Raw genomic sequence first — 15,645 nt, forward strand, 5'->3', positions numbered from 1 at the left:
CAGTCACCCCTCGTTGTTTTGTTGGAGGTGCCTACCCATCTCACTCTTCTAGCCATTTTAAACTCAGAGAAAAGGTGGTTTTTGAGTCCAATCCTAGAGGATAGGAAATAAAGTGATTTGTTTCTCAGAGTCGACCAATTTTCGAAGGTATTAGGGGGGAGTGGAGGGACATTTGTCAAAACCACAGTGTATGGTGTTGCTTCTGGTGGTAGATTAAGATTAACTAGGTTAGACGTTACCCCTGTCTCAAGAACATCCTCTACTCTTCCATGATGTGTCGGTATATGAGAGGATGTATTCGGAGCTTCTGTAACCGGGGCGGGTAGCCCATTACTATTGGTTACAGTATCTCTTCTTAAATCTTTATGCTCCGATCGATCAACAGGCTTTGGGTTTAGATTTTTGTGTTTAACTGGTGCTTTAACTGGAGCTGGTATTTTAGCTGGGATCAACACTTTAGCTGGGGTTGGTATAATAGTTTTAGAGCAAGTGGCAATAGACTGAGGTAATCTAAGAGATAGATTTCCCTCACTTGAACTCAGCTTCTTATCTATTTTTCCCTCACTGCTAGTCAGCCTTAATTCTATATTCTTGACTTGTAAAGTAAGGGGCTCTAAAAAAGTCATTAAAAGAGTTTCCATTCTTTCCCAGAATAAATCGTCTTTTATGGGGTCTTCAATAGCAGTTAAAGGGGGGACAATCTCAATTTGAACAATCTCCTCACTCACTCTAATCCTTTTTGGGTTTTCAACTCCAAGGTTTTGTTTAGTATTCCTTTTACTATTATTAATAATTTTAGTTGGTTGCCTCTCCCTAGAAATGTGTTTTTGCTTATGTCTAGCCTTCTGCCTTCTAGTCCTCAGACAGGGGCTATCGCTAATATTTAAGACTGGGATTGGGCTCCCCAAGGTATCCAACTCTTCTTTATCTGAAACATCCTCATTTAGAGGAGGAATGGGATCATCCGTTTGATTATCATTAATTAATACAGGAGTTATAGATAACCTTGTCGTCCTGGGCAATAATTCAGTTGTATCATGTGTTGCCCTAGACAATGTCTCATTTATTGGCGTAGTAGCCTGTGCCCTAGATAAAGCTACAAAAGAGGGGGCTGACATAGAATCCTTTGAATTGGTGGTTAACATTGAAATGTTCATATTAGGCAGAGGTGGGAGGGTACCCGGCAGGAGTGAGAGACGTCTTTCTGTACTTTCGATTGCAGAAGCGACCACCCCTATCGTTTTCTACAACATTCGGTCTATTGCTGTCAAACTGGGTAAGGGGGTGTTAGTAAGTGCCCTTTGTTTCCCATTATTGTCCGATTGATTGGGAGTATTCTTCCCCATTTTTAACGCTAAGCAATAATTATAGTCAAATGATAATACTATAGTTCTAGTAGGAAAGATCTATAAGACTAATACACATACATTAAAATATCATGATTGCCTCATAACAAACTACAAAACATATTAAACATCTATAGTAATATTTACTGTAATGCAGACCTCAACTTGATAAGAAGAGCCAGGAGTAGATGCCCAGCCTACTTCAGCCACTGAGGGCCACTGAGGGCCCGCCCTTTGCCCGGGCTTAGCCCGCACGCGTCCCGCGTTGCGTTGGAGTTAGATGCTTATATAGCGCTTGGCCTTTTATGTGCCTCGTAGGACGTTACGTTCCGCGACTTTATCCAAAGCCTTGATTCCCCCATCTGCCGGGCTAGAATCGGAGGATGCGTTTTTCGTTTTCTAGCGTCTCAAAGTTGGAATGACCTGCCTGTCTTGCTTAGGAAAGCTGAGGATCTGCTCTCTTTTAGGAAAGGACTAAAAACCTGGCTTTTTATACAGTAACTGTTCTTCTCTTTTTTCTATTTTCGCAGTTTTATGTTTCTTTACATTGAGGGCTCTTTGTCAAAGCGCCGGGACACTCCTAGGAGTAGCCGTGCACTATAAAGAACATTTTTAACATAGCATAACATAGTTCAGAAAGGCGGGACTGATGAGCCTCAGGTACTCCCGGGTGCAGTGGCGTGGAAAGGGGCCGATGGGACAGGTAGTCCTTACGGCTGTCGGGGGAAAACACAGGTTTCTGGTGCGTCCTCCTTCAGGTGTTGAATCCCCAGCAAGGTTCTGCCTGTTAATATTTCGAGCGGCCCCCACAAAGGACCCTGCAGCACAGTCCGTACTTGCGCCCCTTGCGATGCGGCACCCGCGGCAGAGGGTGCTGCGAGCTGTTTTCAACTGTCGGGGCTGACGAGCCTCAGGTGCTCCCGGGTGCAGTGGCGTGGAAAGGGGCGATGGGACAGGTAGTCCTTATGGCTGTCGGGGGGGAAAACAGGTTTCTGGTGCATCCTCCTTCAGGTGTTGAATCCCCAGCAAGGTTCTGCCTGTAATTATTTCCAGCAGCCCCCACAAAGGACTCTGCAGGACAGTCCGTACTTGCGCCCCTTGCGACTTGCGGTGGAGTCTTTCAATCAGCGTGTGGTGGCATAAGGTGCTGAAGGCTGCCTTGAGGTCAAAGAGGATCAAAGCTACTGTTTCTCCTCAGTGGAGGAGGGGTAGGATATCACTGGTGACCGTTATCAGGGAGGCTTTAGTGTTGTGATTGCTATGGTAGCTGGATTGAGAGGAGTCGAGTAGCTGTTTCTGCTCCAGGTATGTCATGAGTTGATTGCTGATGATCTTTTCCTGCACCATCCCTGGGATTGAAAGCAGGGAGATTGGCTGGTAGTTATTGAGTTCACTGGAGTTGGCAGAGTGTTTTTTGAATAGTGGTTTGACTTTGGAGTGTTTCCAGGGGTTCAGACATGTTGCGGTGGTGATACAGGTGTAGAGTAGGGTAATGAGTTCCAAGTTGATCCTGATCCTTTGGTTTCGGAGGTTGAAGATGTGATATGGACATGGGTCTGTGGGCGCTCCTAAGTAGACGGACTTCATGGTGGAGATGGTGCCCTGGATGGAGAGAATGTTCTAGGTGGTCAGTGTGTGGTTCATGTAGGTTACGATGGTGATGTATCTGTCGAGGCAGTCCATTGGTGTTGGTCAGGGTTCTAAGTTTCTGTATAAGGTTGCGATTTTGTTGTGGAGGAAGTGGGCAAGGTCACGGTACAGCTCCTATGTGGGTATGATGTTATTTACACTGACAGCTGGGTTGGAGAATACCTTAATGATGTTGAAAAGTTCCTTGGTGTTCCTTATTTGTTGCCCTCAGATGGGAAGTCATGAGTGCTGCCCTGTCAGAGGTGTCCTTGCTGTCATGCCATCTCCTCTCCAACTGTTTTCTGTCCCGTTGCATTGTTCTAAGTTCTTAGATGTACCAGCTGGCCTTTTTGGAGGATTCTCTCTGGATACTGATCTTGATGTGGATAATGCTGTCTGCACAGTTGGTGATGGAGGCGTTGAGATTATATGATCCCTTTTCAAGGTTGATGGCAGTAGCAGGGTTGGAGGTCATTTGCCTAGCTGGTCTCTTAGACTTTGTTCCACTTCCAGTTGGGGGGGACGTTGGTCTTCTTGGGCATGACAGTTTATGGTTAAAGATACTGATGTAAACTATTAAGTGATCAGTACATGTGAGTTCTGTGACCTGGCAGTATTTGATTTAGTTGCTGGATGTATAGACTGGGTCCACTGTACTGTGTGTGTAGGGTCATGAATGATCTGGGTCAATCCAAGGCTGCTCGTACTGTCAAGGAGATGTACTGTGTTTTTGTCATTTGTGTTATCCTTGTGGCCATTTAGATTGCCATGGCAGACATAGTCCTAGGAGTCTCAGTTGAGGGCGAATCAATAAAGTTTGTCATGGTGTTCGAGAAGCTGGAGTGTGGGCCAGAGCCAGGGGGCTGGTATACAATGGTGCGTCTGATGGATGTATTGCCGTCTGTGTGGAGCTTGATGTTGAGAAGTTCCATGGGGGTGATGGTGTTGACGGTGGTGGTGGTTCACTGTATGGTCTCTTTGTGGATGATGGCTGTTGCTCCTCCCGGCTTGTTAATGAGGTCATGGTGAGGTATTTTATATCTGTCGGGAATCACTGCTCCAATGTCTGGGGTGGAGTAATGTAATGTAATGTAAGGGACATTTCTACTGCGCGACTTCCACTCCAAGGAGTATCTTGGCGCTCTTGTTGAGTTGAGTTGGAGTTGAGCTAGTTCTCAGTGAGCAAGATGATGTCTGGTGAAGAGGTGGCAATGAGGTCCCATAATTCAGTGACATGCTTGGATAACGAGCAAGGGCACATGTGAGTTGGTGTTTATGTTCAGGGGGTTTCTGTGGTGTGTTTGGGGTGGGGCTGGTCAGTGGGCTGGTGTGTGGGCAGTGGCAGGTGAAGTGGCAGTGGGTGCAGGTGTAAAGTAATACCATGGAATGTGGTTTGGCGCAGTGGCAGTGGCAGTGTTTGTTGTGGTGTCGGGGGCTGAGGGTGTTGAGCTTGGCAACAGTGTATCTTTGGGCACTGGGCGCATTCCAGGTGCAGACAAGTAGCGTAGTGGTCACACTGTGGCCTGCATAAGTAGGTCCTGGGGTGTGTGGGGCTTCTGCTGGTGGGAAAAACGGTGTGTGGTAATATCTGGTCAAAATAAACCAGCAGGAAATCCTGGGCAGCTGCAGTGTATCTGGATCAGTCTGGAACAAGAAGGAACTGAAGGCCACAGGTAAGTGGGAAGCTAGGTGTCCAGGTACCTGGCTAATACTGGGAAATGCACTGTGTGCCCCCTACCTAATTATTATCATGTTAGTGCAATTTTAATCATATTGGATTATTTCTTCTATTATATTGGTTTGGGGATTCTCCTAATTTACTTTTTGACTGTGATCTTGTTCCTAGTGCTGCTTAAACAATACAGGCCAGATTTACTAAGCTTTCATTAAACATAATATCTTGATTTCAGTGAGAGAACACAGACCTTAATGATTTTTTTTTTATTTTGTTCATACTTGGATTTTCCAATTCACAGGGACAAAATCACTGATGACACGTTAATGATCATAGATCTTCTATAACAATCATTACTGTTGCCAACTATGGCCCATCTCTTTCCGTAAACCATCTGGAACAAGCAGTCAAGGTATAGGGCTTAAATTAGAGTGGCTAAGGTCTTATGATCAAGGTACACCATTGGAATATGAGAGGCTTGCCCACCCACAACAAACGGTATAGGATTCACCATTACCTAAAATACCAACATCTACACCATGCATGTTTCCAGGTGACACACTACACCTTGAGCGAACTGCTTAAGCTCAGCAAGAAGTGGAGGGGCACAGTCATGGGGACTACCTACTCAGGATATTTTTGGAGGGGTCTTGAAATAGTTTTCTCCTGGGGTTGCATTCACTGTGCAACAATCCAAAATAGATCTTGAGGGTAGAAATGTTGTGCTTGAAGGGGTATTGAACTGGATGCCACTGTTTCTGGTTGTTTCATGTGCACGTAATACGAAACAATCCACATTCTTGGATACACTCACAACATCACTTTTCACAAATATGCTCGTATCGTGCCTCTGGGATGGGTATTTCAATAGTGTTCAAAAAAAAGTATTGACTAGGTCTACACTGCCAATACATGGAGCTTAATTAATCTTAACAAGAAAATACCTTCACCAGTGGATGGCTCATACTCCATTCTTAGACATATTACACCCCTTGTAGCCAGAAACATGAAACTACTTGTACAATTTCAGATTCCACAATCTACAAACCAGAATAGACCTTTTTTTACTCTGGGCCAAAAGCTGGTACATGGGTGGGAAATGCTGAATATCTGGGTTAAAGACTGTATGACTTAAACCCCGTCAAGTTGGTCCTAAACTGGGGAGGATGGCGCCCAGATGTACCCCAAATGCGGTATCCCAATGGAGGTGCTCAGCAATGTGGCATCTCAAGCCACGTTGGCTGACAGCACAAACCCCGCTTTCATGTTTATTTATTTATTTATTTATTATAGAGTTTTGTATAGCGCGAACAAGACCCTTGGGTATCAGAGCGCTTAACATAGGAGAGGTAGAGGGTTAACATATATAAAAACAGTTAACATATATAAAACAGTTAAAGTACAACAACTATATATTCGTAACACGTGAGGCGTTCGCGTTAAAATATGCTATGGCTAAACTTGTAACTAAAACAGGTATATATAACAAATAGCCAATATGAGGTAGCTCGGTATATGTTCGTATGGGGTGCTGTTCTCGTGATCTGTCACAATATCCATTAGTGGTGGCCTTTAGGTTGTTCTCATATCAAAGAATACGTGTTCCTTTTAGTATTGACTATGCTTCCCTTACTCGTGCCATACAAGCTCAGTACTAAGGCATTAGTATATCAGAATCGTGAACAGTGATCTTTACTAGGTAATGTATCTATTCATCAGTAGGCTCTTCACTTCCCACTTGAATGTTACCAGATTCTGGATCTTCCTGATATTTGGAGGGAGTGAGTTCCATATTCTGGGGGCAGCTCCTGAGAACGCTCTGTCATAGGTTTTTTTCTTTCGGAAGATGGCTGGCCGTAGCAGCAACTCCTTAGCACTCCTAGCTGGTCGGTTGCCTCCGGACAGTTGAACTTTCTTGGCTAGATACCTTGGTGTGTTGTCGTGTAGCGCTCTGTGTGTGATACATGCTATCTTCATTTGGATTCTGGCTTCATAAGGTAGCCAGTTTAAAGCTTTCAGGTGCGGGGATATATGATCATATTTCCTGGTTCCGGTGATAAGTCTTGCCGCCGCGTTAAGGCAGGCTTTTAGAGGTGCCGTAGACATTTTTGGTAAGCCAGCTAAGGTGGTGCAGCCATATTCAATCCTCGAGATAACTAAGGATTGGATTGCCAGTTTGAGGTCAGCCTCTGAGATGAATGGTTTCAATTTTCTTAAGTAGTTCAAGTGAAAGCGGGCACTTTTCGCCACTGAGTTAATGTGGGATTCTCGTCTAAGGTGATTCCTAGTGATTTAGCTGAGTTGACCAGGGTTGGGGTGCAGTTTAGCGCAGTCACGACTTTCGTCCATTCCTTTATTTCTGTATTGTTCCTTGGTGGTGAGATTAGTAGGAACTCTGTTTTATGTACGTTCAGCTTCAGATGGTTTGTAGTTAACCATTGAAGTGCCATTTTTAGTGTCTCATTCATTAGCTCCAAGTCTTTTAGGGATGCGATCTTTAAGTATATTTGCGTGTCATCAGCAAACATGTGATAGGATAATTGAGACTTTTGGAGAATTTCTGTGAGTGGTTCGACGTATAGGTTAAAAAGATCAGGGGATAGAGTCGATCCTTGAGGGACTCCTAATGAGATAGGGCATGGAAGTGAGATTGATTGGTTAACCAGGAAGTGCTGCGTTCTGTTCTGTAGAAAGGATTCAAACCATTTCAGCACAGTGCCCGACAATCCCATCCTGTCCCGTAGCCTGGTCAGTAATGCTTCATGATTTACCGTGTCGAATGCCGATGACAGGTCAAGGAGAATCAGTAAACATGCTTGATTTTGGTCAAGAGCCTGTAGCGCATCATCAATAATATGGAGGATCGCTGTTTCCGTGCTGTGCCCTGCTCTGAATCCTGATTGGCATTCATCTAGCAAGGAGAACTTGGTGATATGTTGGCTCAGTTGGTTCTGCACACATTTCTCGGTCAGCTTGGCCAGTAAAGGGATGTTGGTCACTGGGCAAAAATTGTTTGGATCTGATGCATCCGCTGTGGGTTTTTTGATTATGGGAACAACTTGACCTGTTTTTAGGCAGTCGGGGAGGATCCCTTGTGAAAGTGAAGCATTTATTATTTCGGTCCATATTGGAATCAGGATGTGGTTGATTTCTTTTACGCTTTTTGCAGGCAGGGGGTCTCGGTAGTGGTTGTTTGGTTTGATTTCTGTGAGCATCTTGGCAATCATGTGCTGGTCGAACAGTTCGAATGATTCCCAACTTGCCTTATTTTTTGCCTTAGTGCGATCCGTTGTGGAGTCGGAATCGTTGGTAAACCGAGGTTCGGTGGGAAGGTTCACCGCAGCGTTTCTGAGCTCTACTTCGAGTGATTTGGCCTTTTCCGTGAAAAATGTGGAAAATTCATCACAGCTTAGAGATGTTTTTGAGTTTTCTTGCACCGATTTGGCTAGTTTGTTTGATTGCTCCTTTAGGATTTCAAAGAGTTTTCGTGGTCTGTTTTTGGCATTATCCAATTCTGATCTTATGAATTCCTTTTTTTGAGCTGATGATCTTTTTATTATATTGGTTTCTAATTTTTCTGAGTGCTTCCAGTTCAACGGATGACGGATGTTGCCTCCATTTCCTTTCAGCCATTCTCAATTTGCGTCTTTCTTCGTTTAGTGCTTCGCTAAACCACAGGTTTTTAGTCTTCTCTGAGATTCTTTTCAATTTTAATGGCATGGTGTTATTGACGATATTTTCGACAGTTGCTGTGTAGTGATCCGTCAGCTCGTTGACGTTCTCCAGGTTGTTGGGTGGCTTTAAGTCTCTTTCGCAGCTTTCGACCAGTAGCTCCATATTTGCTTCTTTTGTGTCTCGAGTCCATTTTTTGGCCTTAAAAGGTTGTCTGGTCCTGCCTTTTCCCACTGTGGGTATCAAGAATGTTATGGCGTGATGATCAGACCAGTCACATGGCGTTATGGCGCGGATCGATGCAACTTTGTTTCTTGAGATAATCCAGTCTAAGGTCGCTCCTTTTGTGTGTGTGGGTAGTGTGCACGCTTGTGTGAGGTTTAGTTCAATGAGGAAACCTTTAAGCGTGTAGACCAGTTTGTCATTGCAGTCTTCCCAGTGAAGGTTGAAATCGCCTAGAAATATGTTATTGGCATCATTGTTAGAGTTGGCTGTTATGATCTCCATTAACTCTTCTGTAAACTTTGCGTTGTCTCCTGGTGGGTGGTAAAATGTATGCAAGTTGCATCGTTGGTTGTTGGTTGATCTTATGTTAAGACCTAGATACTCACAGGATTCTAGCGGGTCGGCCTGAATTTGTTTGACCTCAGTGTCAGATCGATGAATACAGGCTATCCCTCCCCCTAGCTTTATGTGTCTATCAAGTCTCAAAATGTTGAATTGGGGTGGTACTAAAAGATCCATGGTTGGGGATGAGGATTCCGTAAGCCATGTTTCTGTGAGGATTGCCAAGTCAATGTCCTTGTTGATGATGAGGTCTGCTATGTCCGATGCATGTTTGGTTGCCGATCGACAGTTGATTAGTAGACAGGTCAGAGGTTTTTCTTTGTTACTAGGGTTTGCATTTTCGGCTTCGTTTGGTGTTTGCTGTATGTGCTGTAAGTTGTGGGGGTTGGATGTTCTATCGTTTTTTCTTGATGTTCTGTTAGAGTCTAGTGGTATTGTTTTGATTCTTTCCTCTCCCTTGCGGTCCGATAGATCATATGTTCGGATTAAGGCCAGAGTTTCCTCTTGATATTGCCCTGTCTGGTCGGTTGTCTCTATGTTTTAAAGGGAAGTCCATCTCGTTACTCTTACTTTGAGAAGAATGTACTAGGTTTTGGATATTCGTGACTTTAGAGTGAATGTTCCCCGTCATCTCTTCAATTTTCTCAATCGCCTGTAAGGTATTATAGTGGCTTGTGCTAGCTTGCTCACTAGTTTCTGAAGCTTATTAATGACCTTCTTGTTCTGATGTGATCTCTTAGGGATGGCAGATCTGTTCATCCGCACTACTTTTCTCCTTTTCGGATCAGTTCTCACTTCCGCTGCCATTTTCTTTCTTTCCTCTTTTTGGTTGTCGGTTCCGTAGCTATTGGATGTATCGTCAGTGCTGAATAGGTTCTGAGTTGCTAGTAGTGTGTTTGTGGGTGAGGGTCTGTATGTCTCTGTAATTGTACTAGCGAGAGGTATAGGAAGCTTAATGGTGTTAGCAAAGTCCTGTGTTGTTGGGAGTTCATTTGTATGTGGGGGTGTGTACAACGCTGGTATTGTGCTAGAGAGGGTATAGGATATAGGAAGGCTGATGTCTTCAGTCTCATCCAATTCCTGGTTGTCATATGGTACTACATTCGTTGCTGATGTATGCTCTACGTGAGGGACCTCATAGTTTGGGAGTAGGGACGACTCTTCTCTTTGTAGTTGATATTGTTCTTTGTTTGCCTGATGGGTAGGCCTCTCAGTTCTTTCAGTCGCGATCTCCGGTATAGACAATACTAGTTCAGATATGGCTACCTGGTTAGGGCTTTGACCATGAAGGTTCCTGGATCTATCAGTGCCTCTCGTGGTGATATCGTGACTGTCTAGGGAGTCTACTGGTGGGGTCAGGAGGAGTTGGTGACTCTGGTCTTCCAGTGAGTGTTTTACCGATTGGAAAATCTTGGCAAATCTCTCTAGATCTCGATTTGCTGCTTGTATTACCACCATTCCAGATTTATATATTGTGATGCTAAGTTCAGCTCTGCATCTTTCCGATGGTAAAGTTGACATTTTAATGCCATGAGGGATGTTTTTCGTCGTTTTTATGGTAAGCATCCTAGTGAAGGCATTGCGCCATTTAGCTGTTCTATTTGTGAAGAATATGAGGTCATTCATTTTCGTACCATTAGTCACATTAAAGTATAGGTCTGCGAATAGTATGTCCGGATTTTTCCTTAGGGAGTCATGTTTGAACTTCTTAGCTGCATTTTTGGTTAAATTGTGGGGGTATTTTATACTCTGGGCGTCCAAGCCAGCAGCCTCTAGGTATCTTTCGCTCATTTTCGCTCCGTTTGCAAGTATTATGGTGACTCTTTCTCAGTTTTATTTCAGGTAGAGCCACCTCTGATGTTATTTAGTGCTGGTTTTAGTCTTCCTTGCCAGATCTAGTAGTGTGCAATTATAGATTTGCTGAATAGCTTCTCTTTCCCATAATTATTCTTTATTTAACTCATTAATAGCTGTTGTTCCAGAGATATTAATGAATTAGCTGGCTGACCTTTGTTCTGCTCTGGTTGAGTGTAGCAAAGCTACTCGTTGTAAGATGGCTGCCGTTATGATCGGTTCTTCTGTGGGCAGGGAAGACTTTCTCTCTTTCCACTACTTTTATCTGGCCCAGCTTCCCTTGTCGATTGGTTCGGTTCCCTGGCTCTCCTTAATTAATTAAATAAATTGCTGTGATCTTCTTTGTTTACACCTACTTGCGGAGTTCCGTTTTCCTACACGAGGGTGCGGATATTTGTGCCAAAAAACCTCTTGATAACTAATTTCTAGTCCGCAATGGCCGCCATTTTAAGGTCAGGCGGGGTGGACTGAGGACTTTTCTTTCTCTTCTCTTGTTCCCCGCGCTACGGGCTCTCCAGGCTCTCTCTCTTGCGGTGCGGGGGCGAGGGTGGGTAGTGGGAGGTGGGGGAGCGGGGGACCGCACTGCAGAAGGGAGAGTGCCTGTACCTTGATTCTCCCTGCACCTCTCCACTGCTGTGCTCGGTCCATGTCCGTATTTTCGGTGATGCCGCCCCTGCCTTCTTCTGGATCGGACCCTGCCCGCAACGCACAGGGAGTCTTCCGCTCTCTGCCAGCGCCGCCAATAGCCCCCACGTGTCAGCCGGTGCCGTCTCTGCCCGGGGTCTTCTGAGTCCACCACTCCTCCCAGACCCGGCGTCGGATGATGCGATGCAGCCTCGTTTCCTTGGGAGGTACTGTCTTATTCTTTCTTGTCTTTTTCGTTCCGTTCTCGTCGATCCTGTGTTCTGGGTCGTCGGTCCTGGGCTGCCGAGGGGATATACAGGGATTTATGCCAGGCTTTGGCGATCCCAAATCCCGGAGCTCTTGCCTAGAGCTCCTGGTCAGTGGCCATCTTGGAACATGCTGGAACTGCCTCAGAGGTGCTCGTTGAATTGGAGTCCTTTAAGGTGCCTGATAGGGCTGCGCATATAATCAGTAAATGGTCAATCAGTAGATTGATCGGGTGCTTCTTGTCATCCCTGAGGGTATCCAGGCGCTAGCAGGTCAGGGTAAATATCCATAAGGAACTGTTGATCCTAGATGATAGGATTCACACTCTAGAGATATAGTCAGCCCTAGATTTCTAAAAACAATAACACCTCCAATACACATTGAGTGATACAACATACTGGTCTGTCCATCTGGACAGCTAGTAACCACCACTGTTCCTAACCGGTACAAAGCTACTCATAAAAAACAATTTACACATGGGGAACTACTCGAATGTTCCAGAATTTTGCACAAAATTTGATTGTAAGGATGTGCACATTGGGTCATTTGAGTCCACTGATGCTTGCCAGCAATATGCAGGCCGCTGCCACTGTGATAAGATGGCCACCACGATTTCTGAACTTTTGAGAGGAAGTAGTTCTCCTACCTAGTGAGATAAAAAAGCAGACATGCTACTCTGATGAGAAACTTTCCGCTCTAGAGGCAAACTTCTGGACATATCCATTACCACCGGTTCCCAATTGAACAAACTGGAACAGTTTAAATGAAAAAAGCAACGCCTGCAACAACACTTACAAGTCAGCTAATGATGGTAGGTCTTCCAAACTGTAAGTACGGCAAAGCCAGCTCCTTATAAATGGCGGATTTCCACTTCTATCTAACAAACAAAGGTCTAATGACTGGCCTCATTGATATTTTTCAGCACACAGATAGCGTGCCAGTGTGCACAACTTCAGGGGTCATGAATATTACCCAAATAGGGTAAGTTATTACCTGTGATGGACTTTTAAGAATATATGTCATGTTCTTAATGTGGTATGTGTTAATTTAGTTTTTTCTGAATATATGGGACACAACTATGATCAAGCACAAAACACAAAGCCTGAAATTGGTGTTTTAAAAAATGTGTTTATTTTAATTTTAATTTTGCCTTCAATATTGCAACAAATGAATGCAAATTGTTATTATATGTCTTTATACTATAGATCATCACCAAAATAATTTAGTAAACCAATGCCTAAAAAAGGTATGTGTGACTGGGAGTAGATTCATGAACCTATCTGTTGAAATTCCTGTCACAAATTATATTAGGTCACATCGATCCTGAAGAAAAGCTCCCAGATCATTGTTATATATAAACCTAAGTTTAAAATATGTTGACCTACATCTATCTTGGGTAATAGTTTTTAGATGATAGCACTATGTATTTTAATATAGGTAGGAGAACTTGTCATTAAAGTTCCTGAGAAGTACCTCTTATTTTATTTTTAACTCCACACTTCCTACAGCAACACACCAATCTACCTTTTAGACTCTCACATCCACACTTCACCAAATGGTAGACGAAAAGATCTCTGGTAAAGAGCCCCAGTTGAGGTATTGCAGCGCCGGCCAGATGAATAACAAAATCACAATGATGAAGCATGACACCTATCTTGGTGTGGAAGGGCTCCCAACGTACCCTGAAGAATGGAAATTAGCCTGAACAGACCAACATACTTCACTAGGAACTGCATATCCCCGATTTGTTACTTAGATTACCTCGAGCACGTATGCTGGACCTTGATACGCTCTAAGTCCCTCTTTTTGATATATATATAAAACAATAGTGTTGTCACTGACATATTCACCCAATCATGACGTCACTGCTCCCTTTATTTTCTTGCGTGAATTTCTAAGCTTTCTTTAAATGAAAACAGTCCTTTTTAACACACCTTACTATAAAGTTATTTAAAAATGTGTTATTTGCAATGAATGGCCAAGCCCTACAGTAATTCCCCCCGAGGAAGCCAATTTCCCACTATGTACAGCGTGCAAAATATTTCATGAATGGTGTCAAATGTGATGCCATAAGTAATGCATTGTGAGGGCGTGAGTTATTGTAAGCTCAGCTAACTATTACAGCTCAATTTCTCTGATTTTGAAGAGTTAAATGTCAGCCTAACTATAACGTCCCTGTAACCTTTGGATTTTTCAATGAATATCTAAGGTTTTTTCTAATTCTATTTCATATCTATAACAGCCCTGTAACCTATGTTTTTTTCAGTAAATTTCTATGTTGTTTTCAATGTAAATTCATAACTATGACTCACCTGTAACCTTTGTTTTTTAAGTGAATTTCCATGTTTTTTTAATTATTTATTTATTTATTTTGTGCGATTTTTAGAGCGCTCAAATACCCAAGGGTGTCTCGGCGCTAGCGTTGCAGAGCTCTCAAATGTGGAGGGAGAGGTTACGTTCAGAACAACCAAGTTTTAAGTTTTTTCCTGAAATTGAGTAGTGTCGGAGCAGTTTTGATGTGGAGGGGCAGTGTGTTCCACAGTTTGGCTGTCGCGACAGAGAAACGTTTGTCGCCCCAATTAGCTCTTCTTGTGCGTGGGACTATCAGCAAGTGGGCTGATGATGAGCGTAATGTTCTTGAGTGCTCAAGCGGGCAGAAGGCTTGTCTTAGGAATAGTGGACCTTGGTTATGTATAGCTTTATATGCTATACAAAGAGCCTTGAATTTGATCCGACTTCTTACTGGCAGCCAGTGTAGCTGTCGGATGTAAGGAGAGATAGATGCGAATTTAGGGATAGTTAACAGGGTCTTGGCTGCCGCATTTTGCACTGTCTGCAATTTGTTGAGGACCTTTTGTTGTGCGTTTAGTAGCAAGGCATTGCAGTAGTCTGTTTTTGAGAAGACTAAAGTGCTGACTAAGGTTTTGCCTGCAGACGGAGGTAGATATGGTATTGACTGGTTCATGCCTGTTGTGTTTAGATTGGTGGTCTAAACTTTGTCCTTGGAGCTTTCATATATTTTCTTATCCTGACCGTTATCACTGTTACCCAGCGCAAATATAACCCAACCACCAATTTTCCTATTTGGAGGTAGATATGGGGTTAGCTTTTTTATCCTTTTTAAAATGTGGAAGGATGAGGAAATCACCGAATTAGCATGATGTTGGAAGGACATTTTACTGGTTCGGGAGGTTGTCCCATCTGAGGTGGCCACCATTGGGGGGACCAAGTAGGTTGCAACCTCCCGAATGTCATCCCTTCTGTCTTATCGGAATTTAATTTAAGACAGTTGGGTGACATCCAGGAGCGTATAGCCCTCATTCCGCCTTGGAAGCTGGCTGCCACCGAGATGCCATCATTGTATACAGATAGCACAAGTTGGGTGTCGTCTGCATAAATTGTGAGGGCAATTCCATATGATTTTATGACCCTCGCTAAGTCCGAAACATAAATGTTAAAAAGTGTCGGACTTAGCGAGGAGCCCTGTGGTACTCCACAAGGCAGAGAGAAGGTCTGAGAGATGTATTTGCCTATCCTCACTGTTTGAGGGCGGTTGGACAAAAATGAGGCAAGGAGTTTTTTGGCTTTGTTTTTTATTCCTAAGGCCGCAACACGGTCGATCAAAGTGACATGATCGACCGTGTCGAAGGCTGCGGAGAGATCCAAAAGTATTAGTATCGCAGAACCTCCGTTATCCATTGTGGTCCTTATCTCGTCTGCTGCTTTTAAGAGCGCTGTCTCTGTTCCGTGACCTTGTCTAAACCCAAATTGGGTGTCGTCCAGTAGGTTGTTGTCATGTATGTAGGTCGAAAGTTGTGTATTCATGATTTTTTCAAAAATCTTAGCAGGGAACGGGAGACATGCGATAGGTCTGTAACTGGCAGGAAGAAGAGGGTCTAGGGTAGGCTTTTTTAGAAGTGGCTTAACAATAGCCTCCTTCCATAGAGATGGGTAAATGCCAGTTGCGAACATTGCATTACAGATGGTGGTTAGGGAAGGGGCAATGGCTTC

This window comes from Lissotriton vulgaris, chromosome 2_2, assembly GCF_964263255.1.
Source record: "Lissotriton vulgaris chromosome 2_2, aLisVul1.2, whole genome shotgun sequence".
In the NCBI taxonomy this organism is placed as follows: domain Eukaryota; kingdom Metazoa; phylum Chordata; class Amphibia; order Caudata; family Salamandridae; genus Lissotriton; species Lissotriton vulgaris.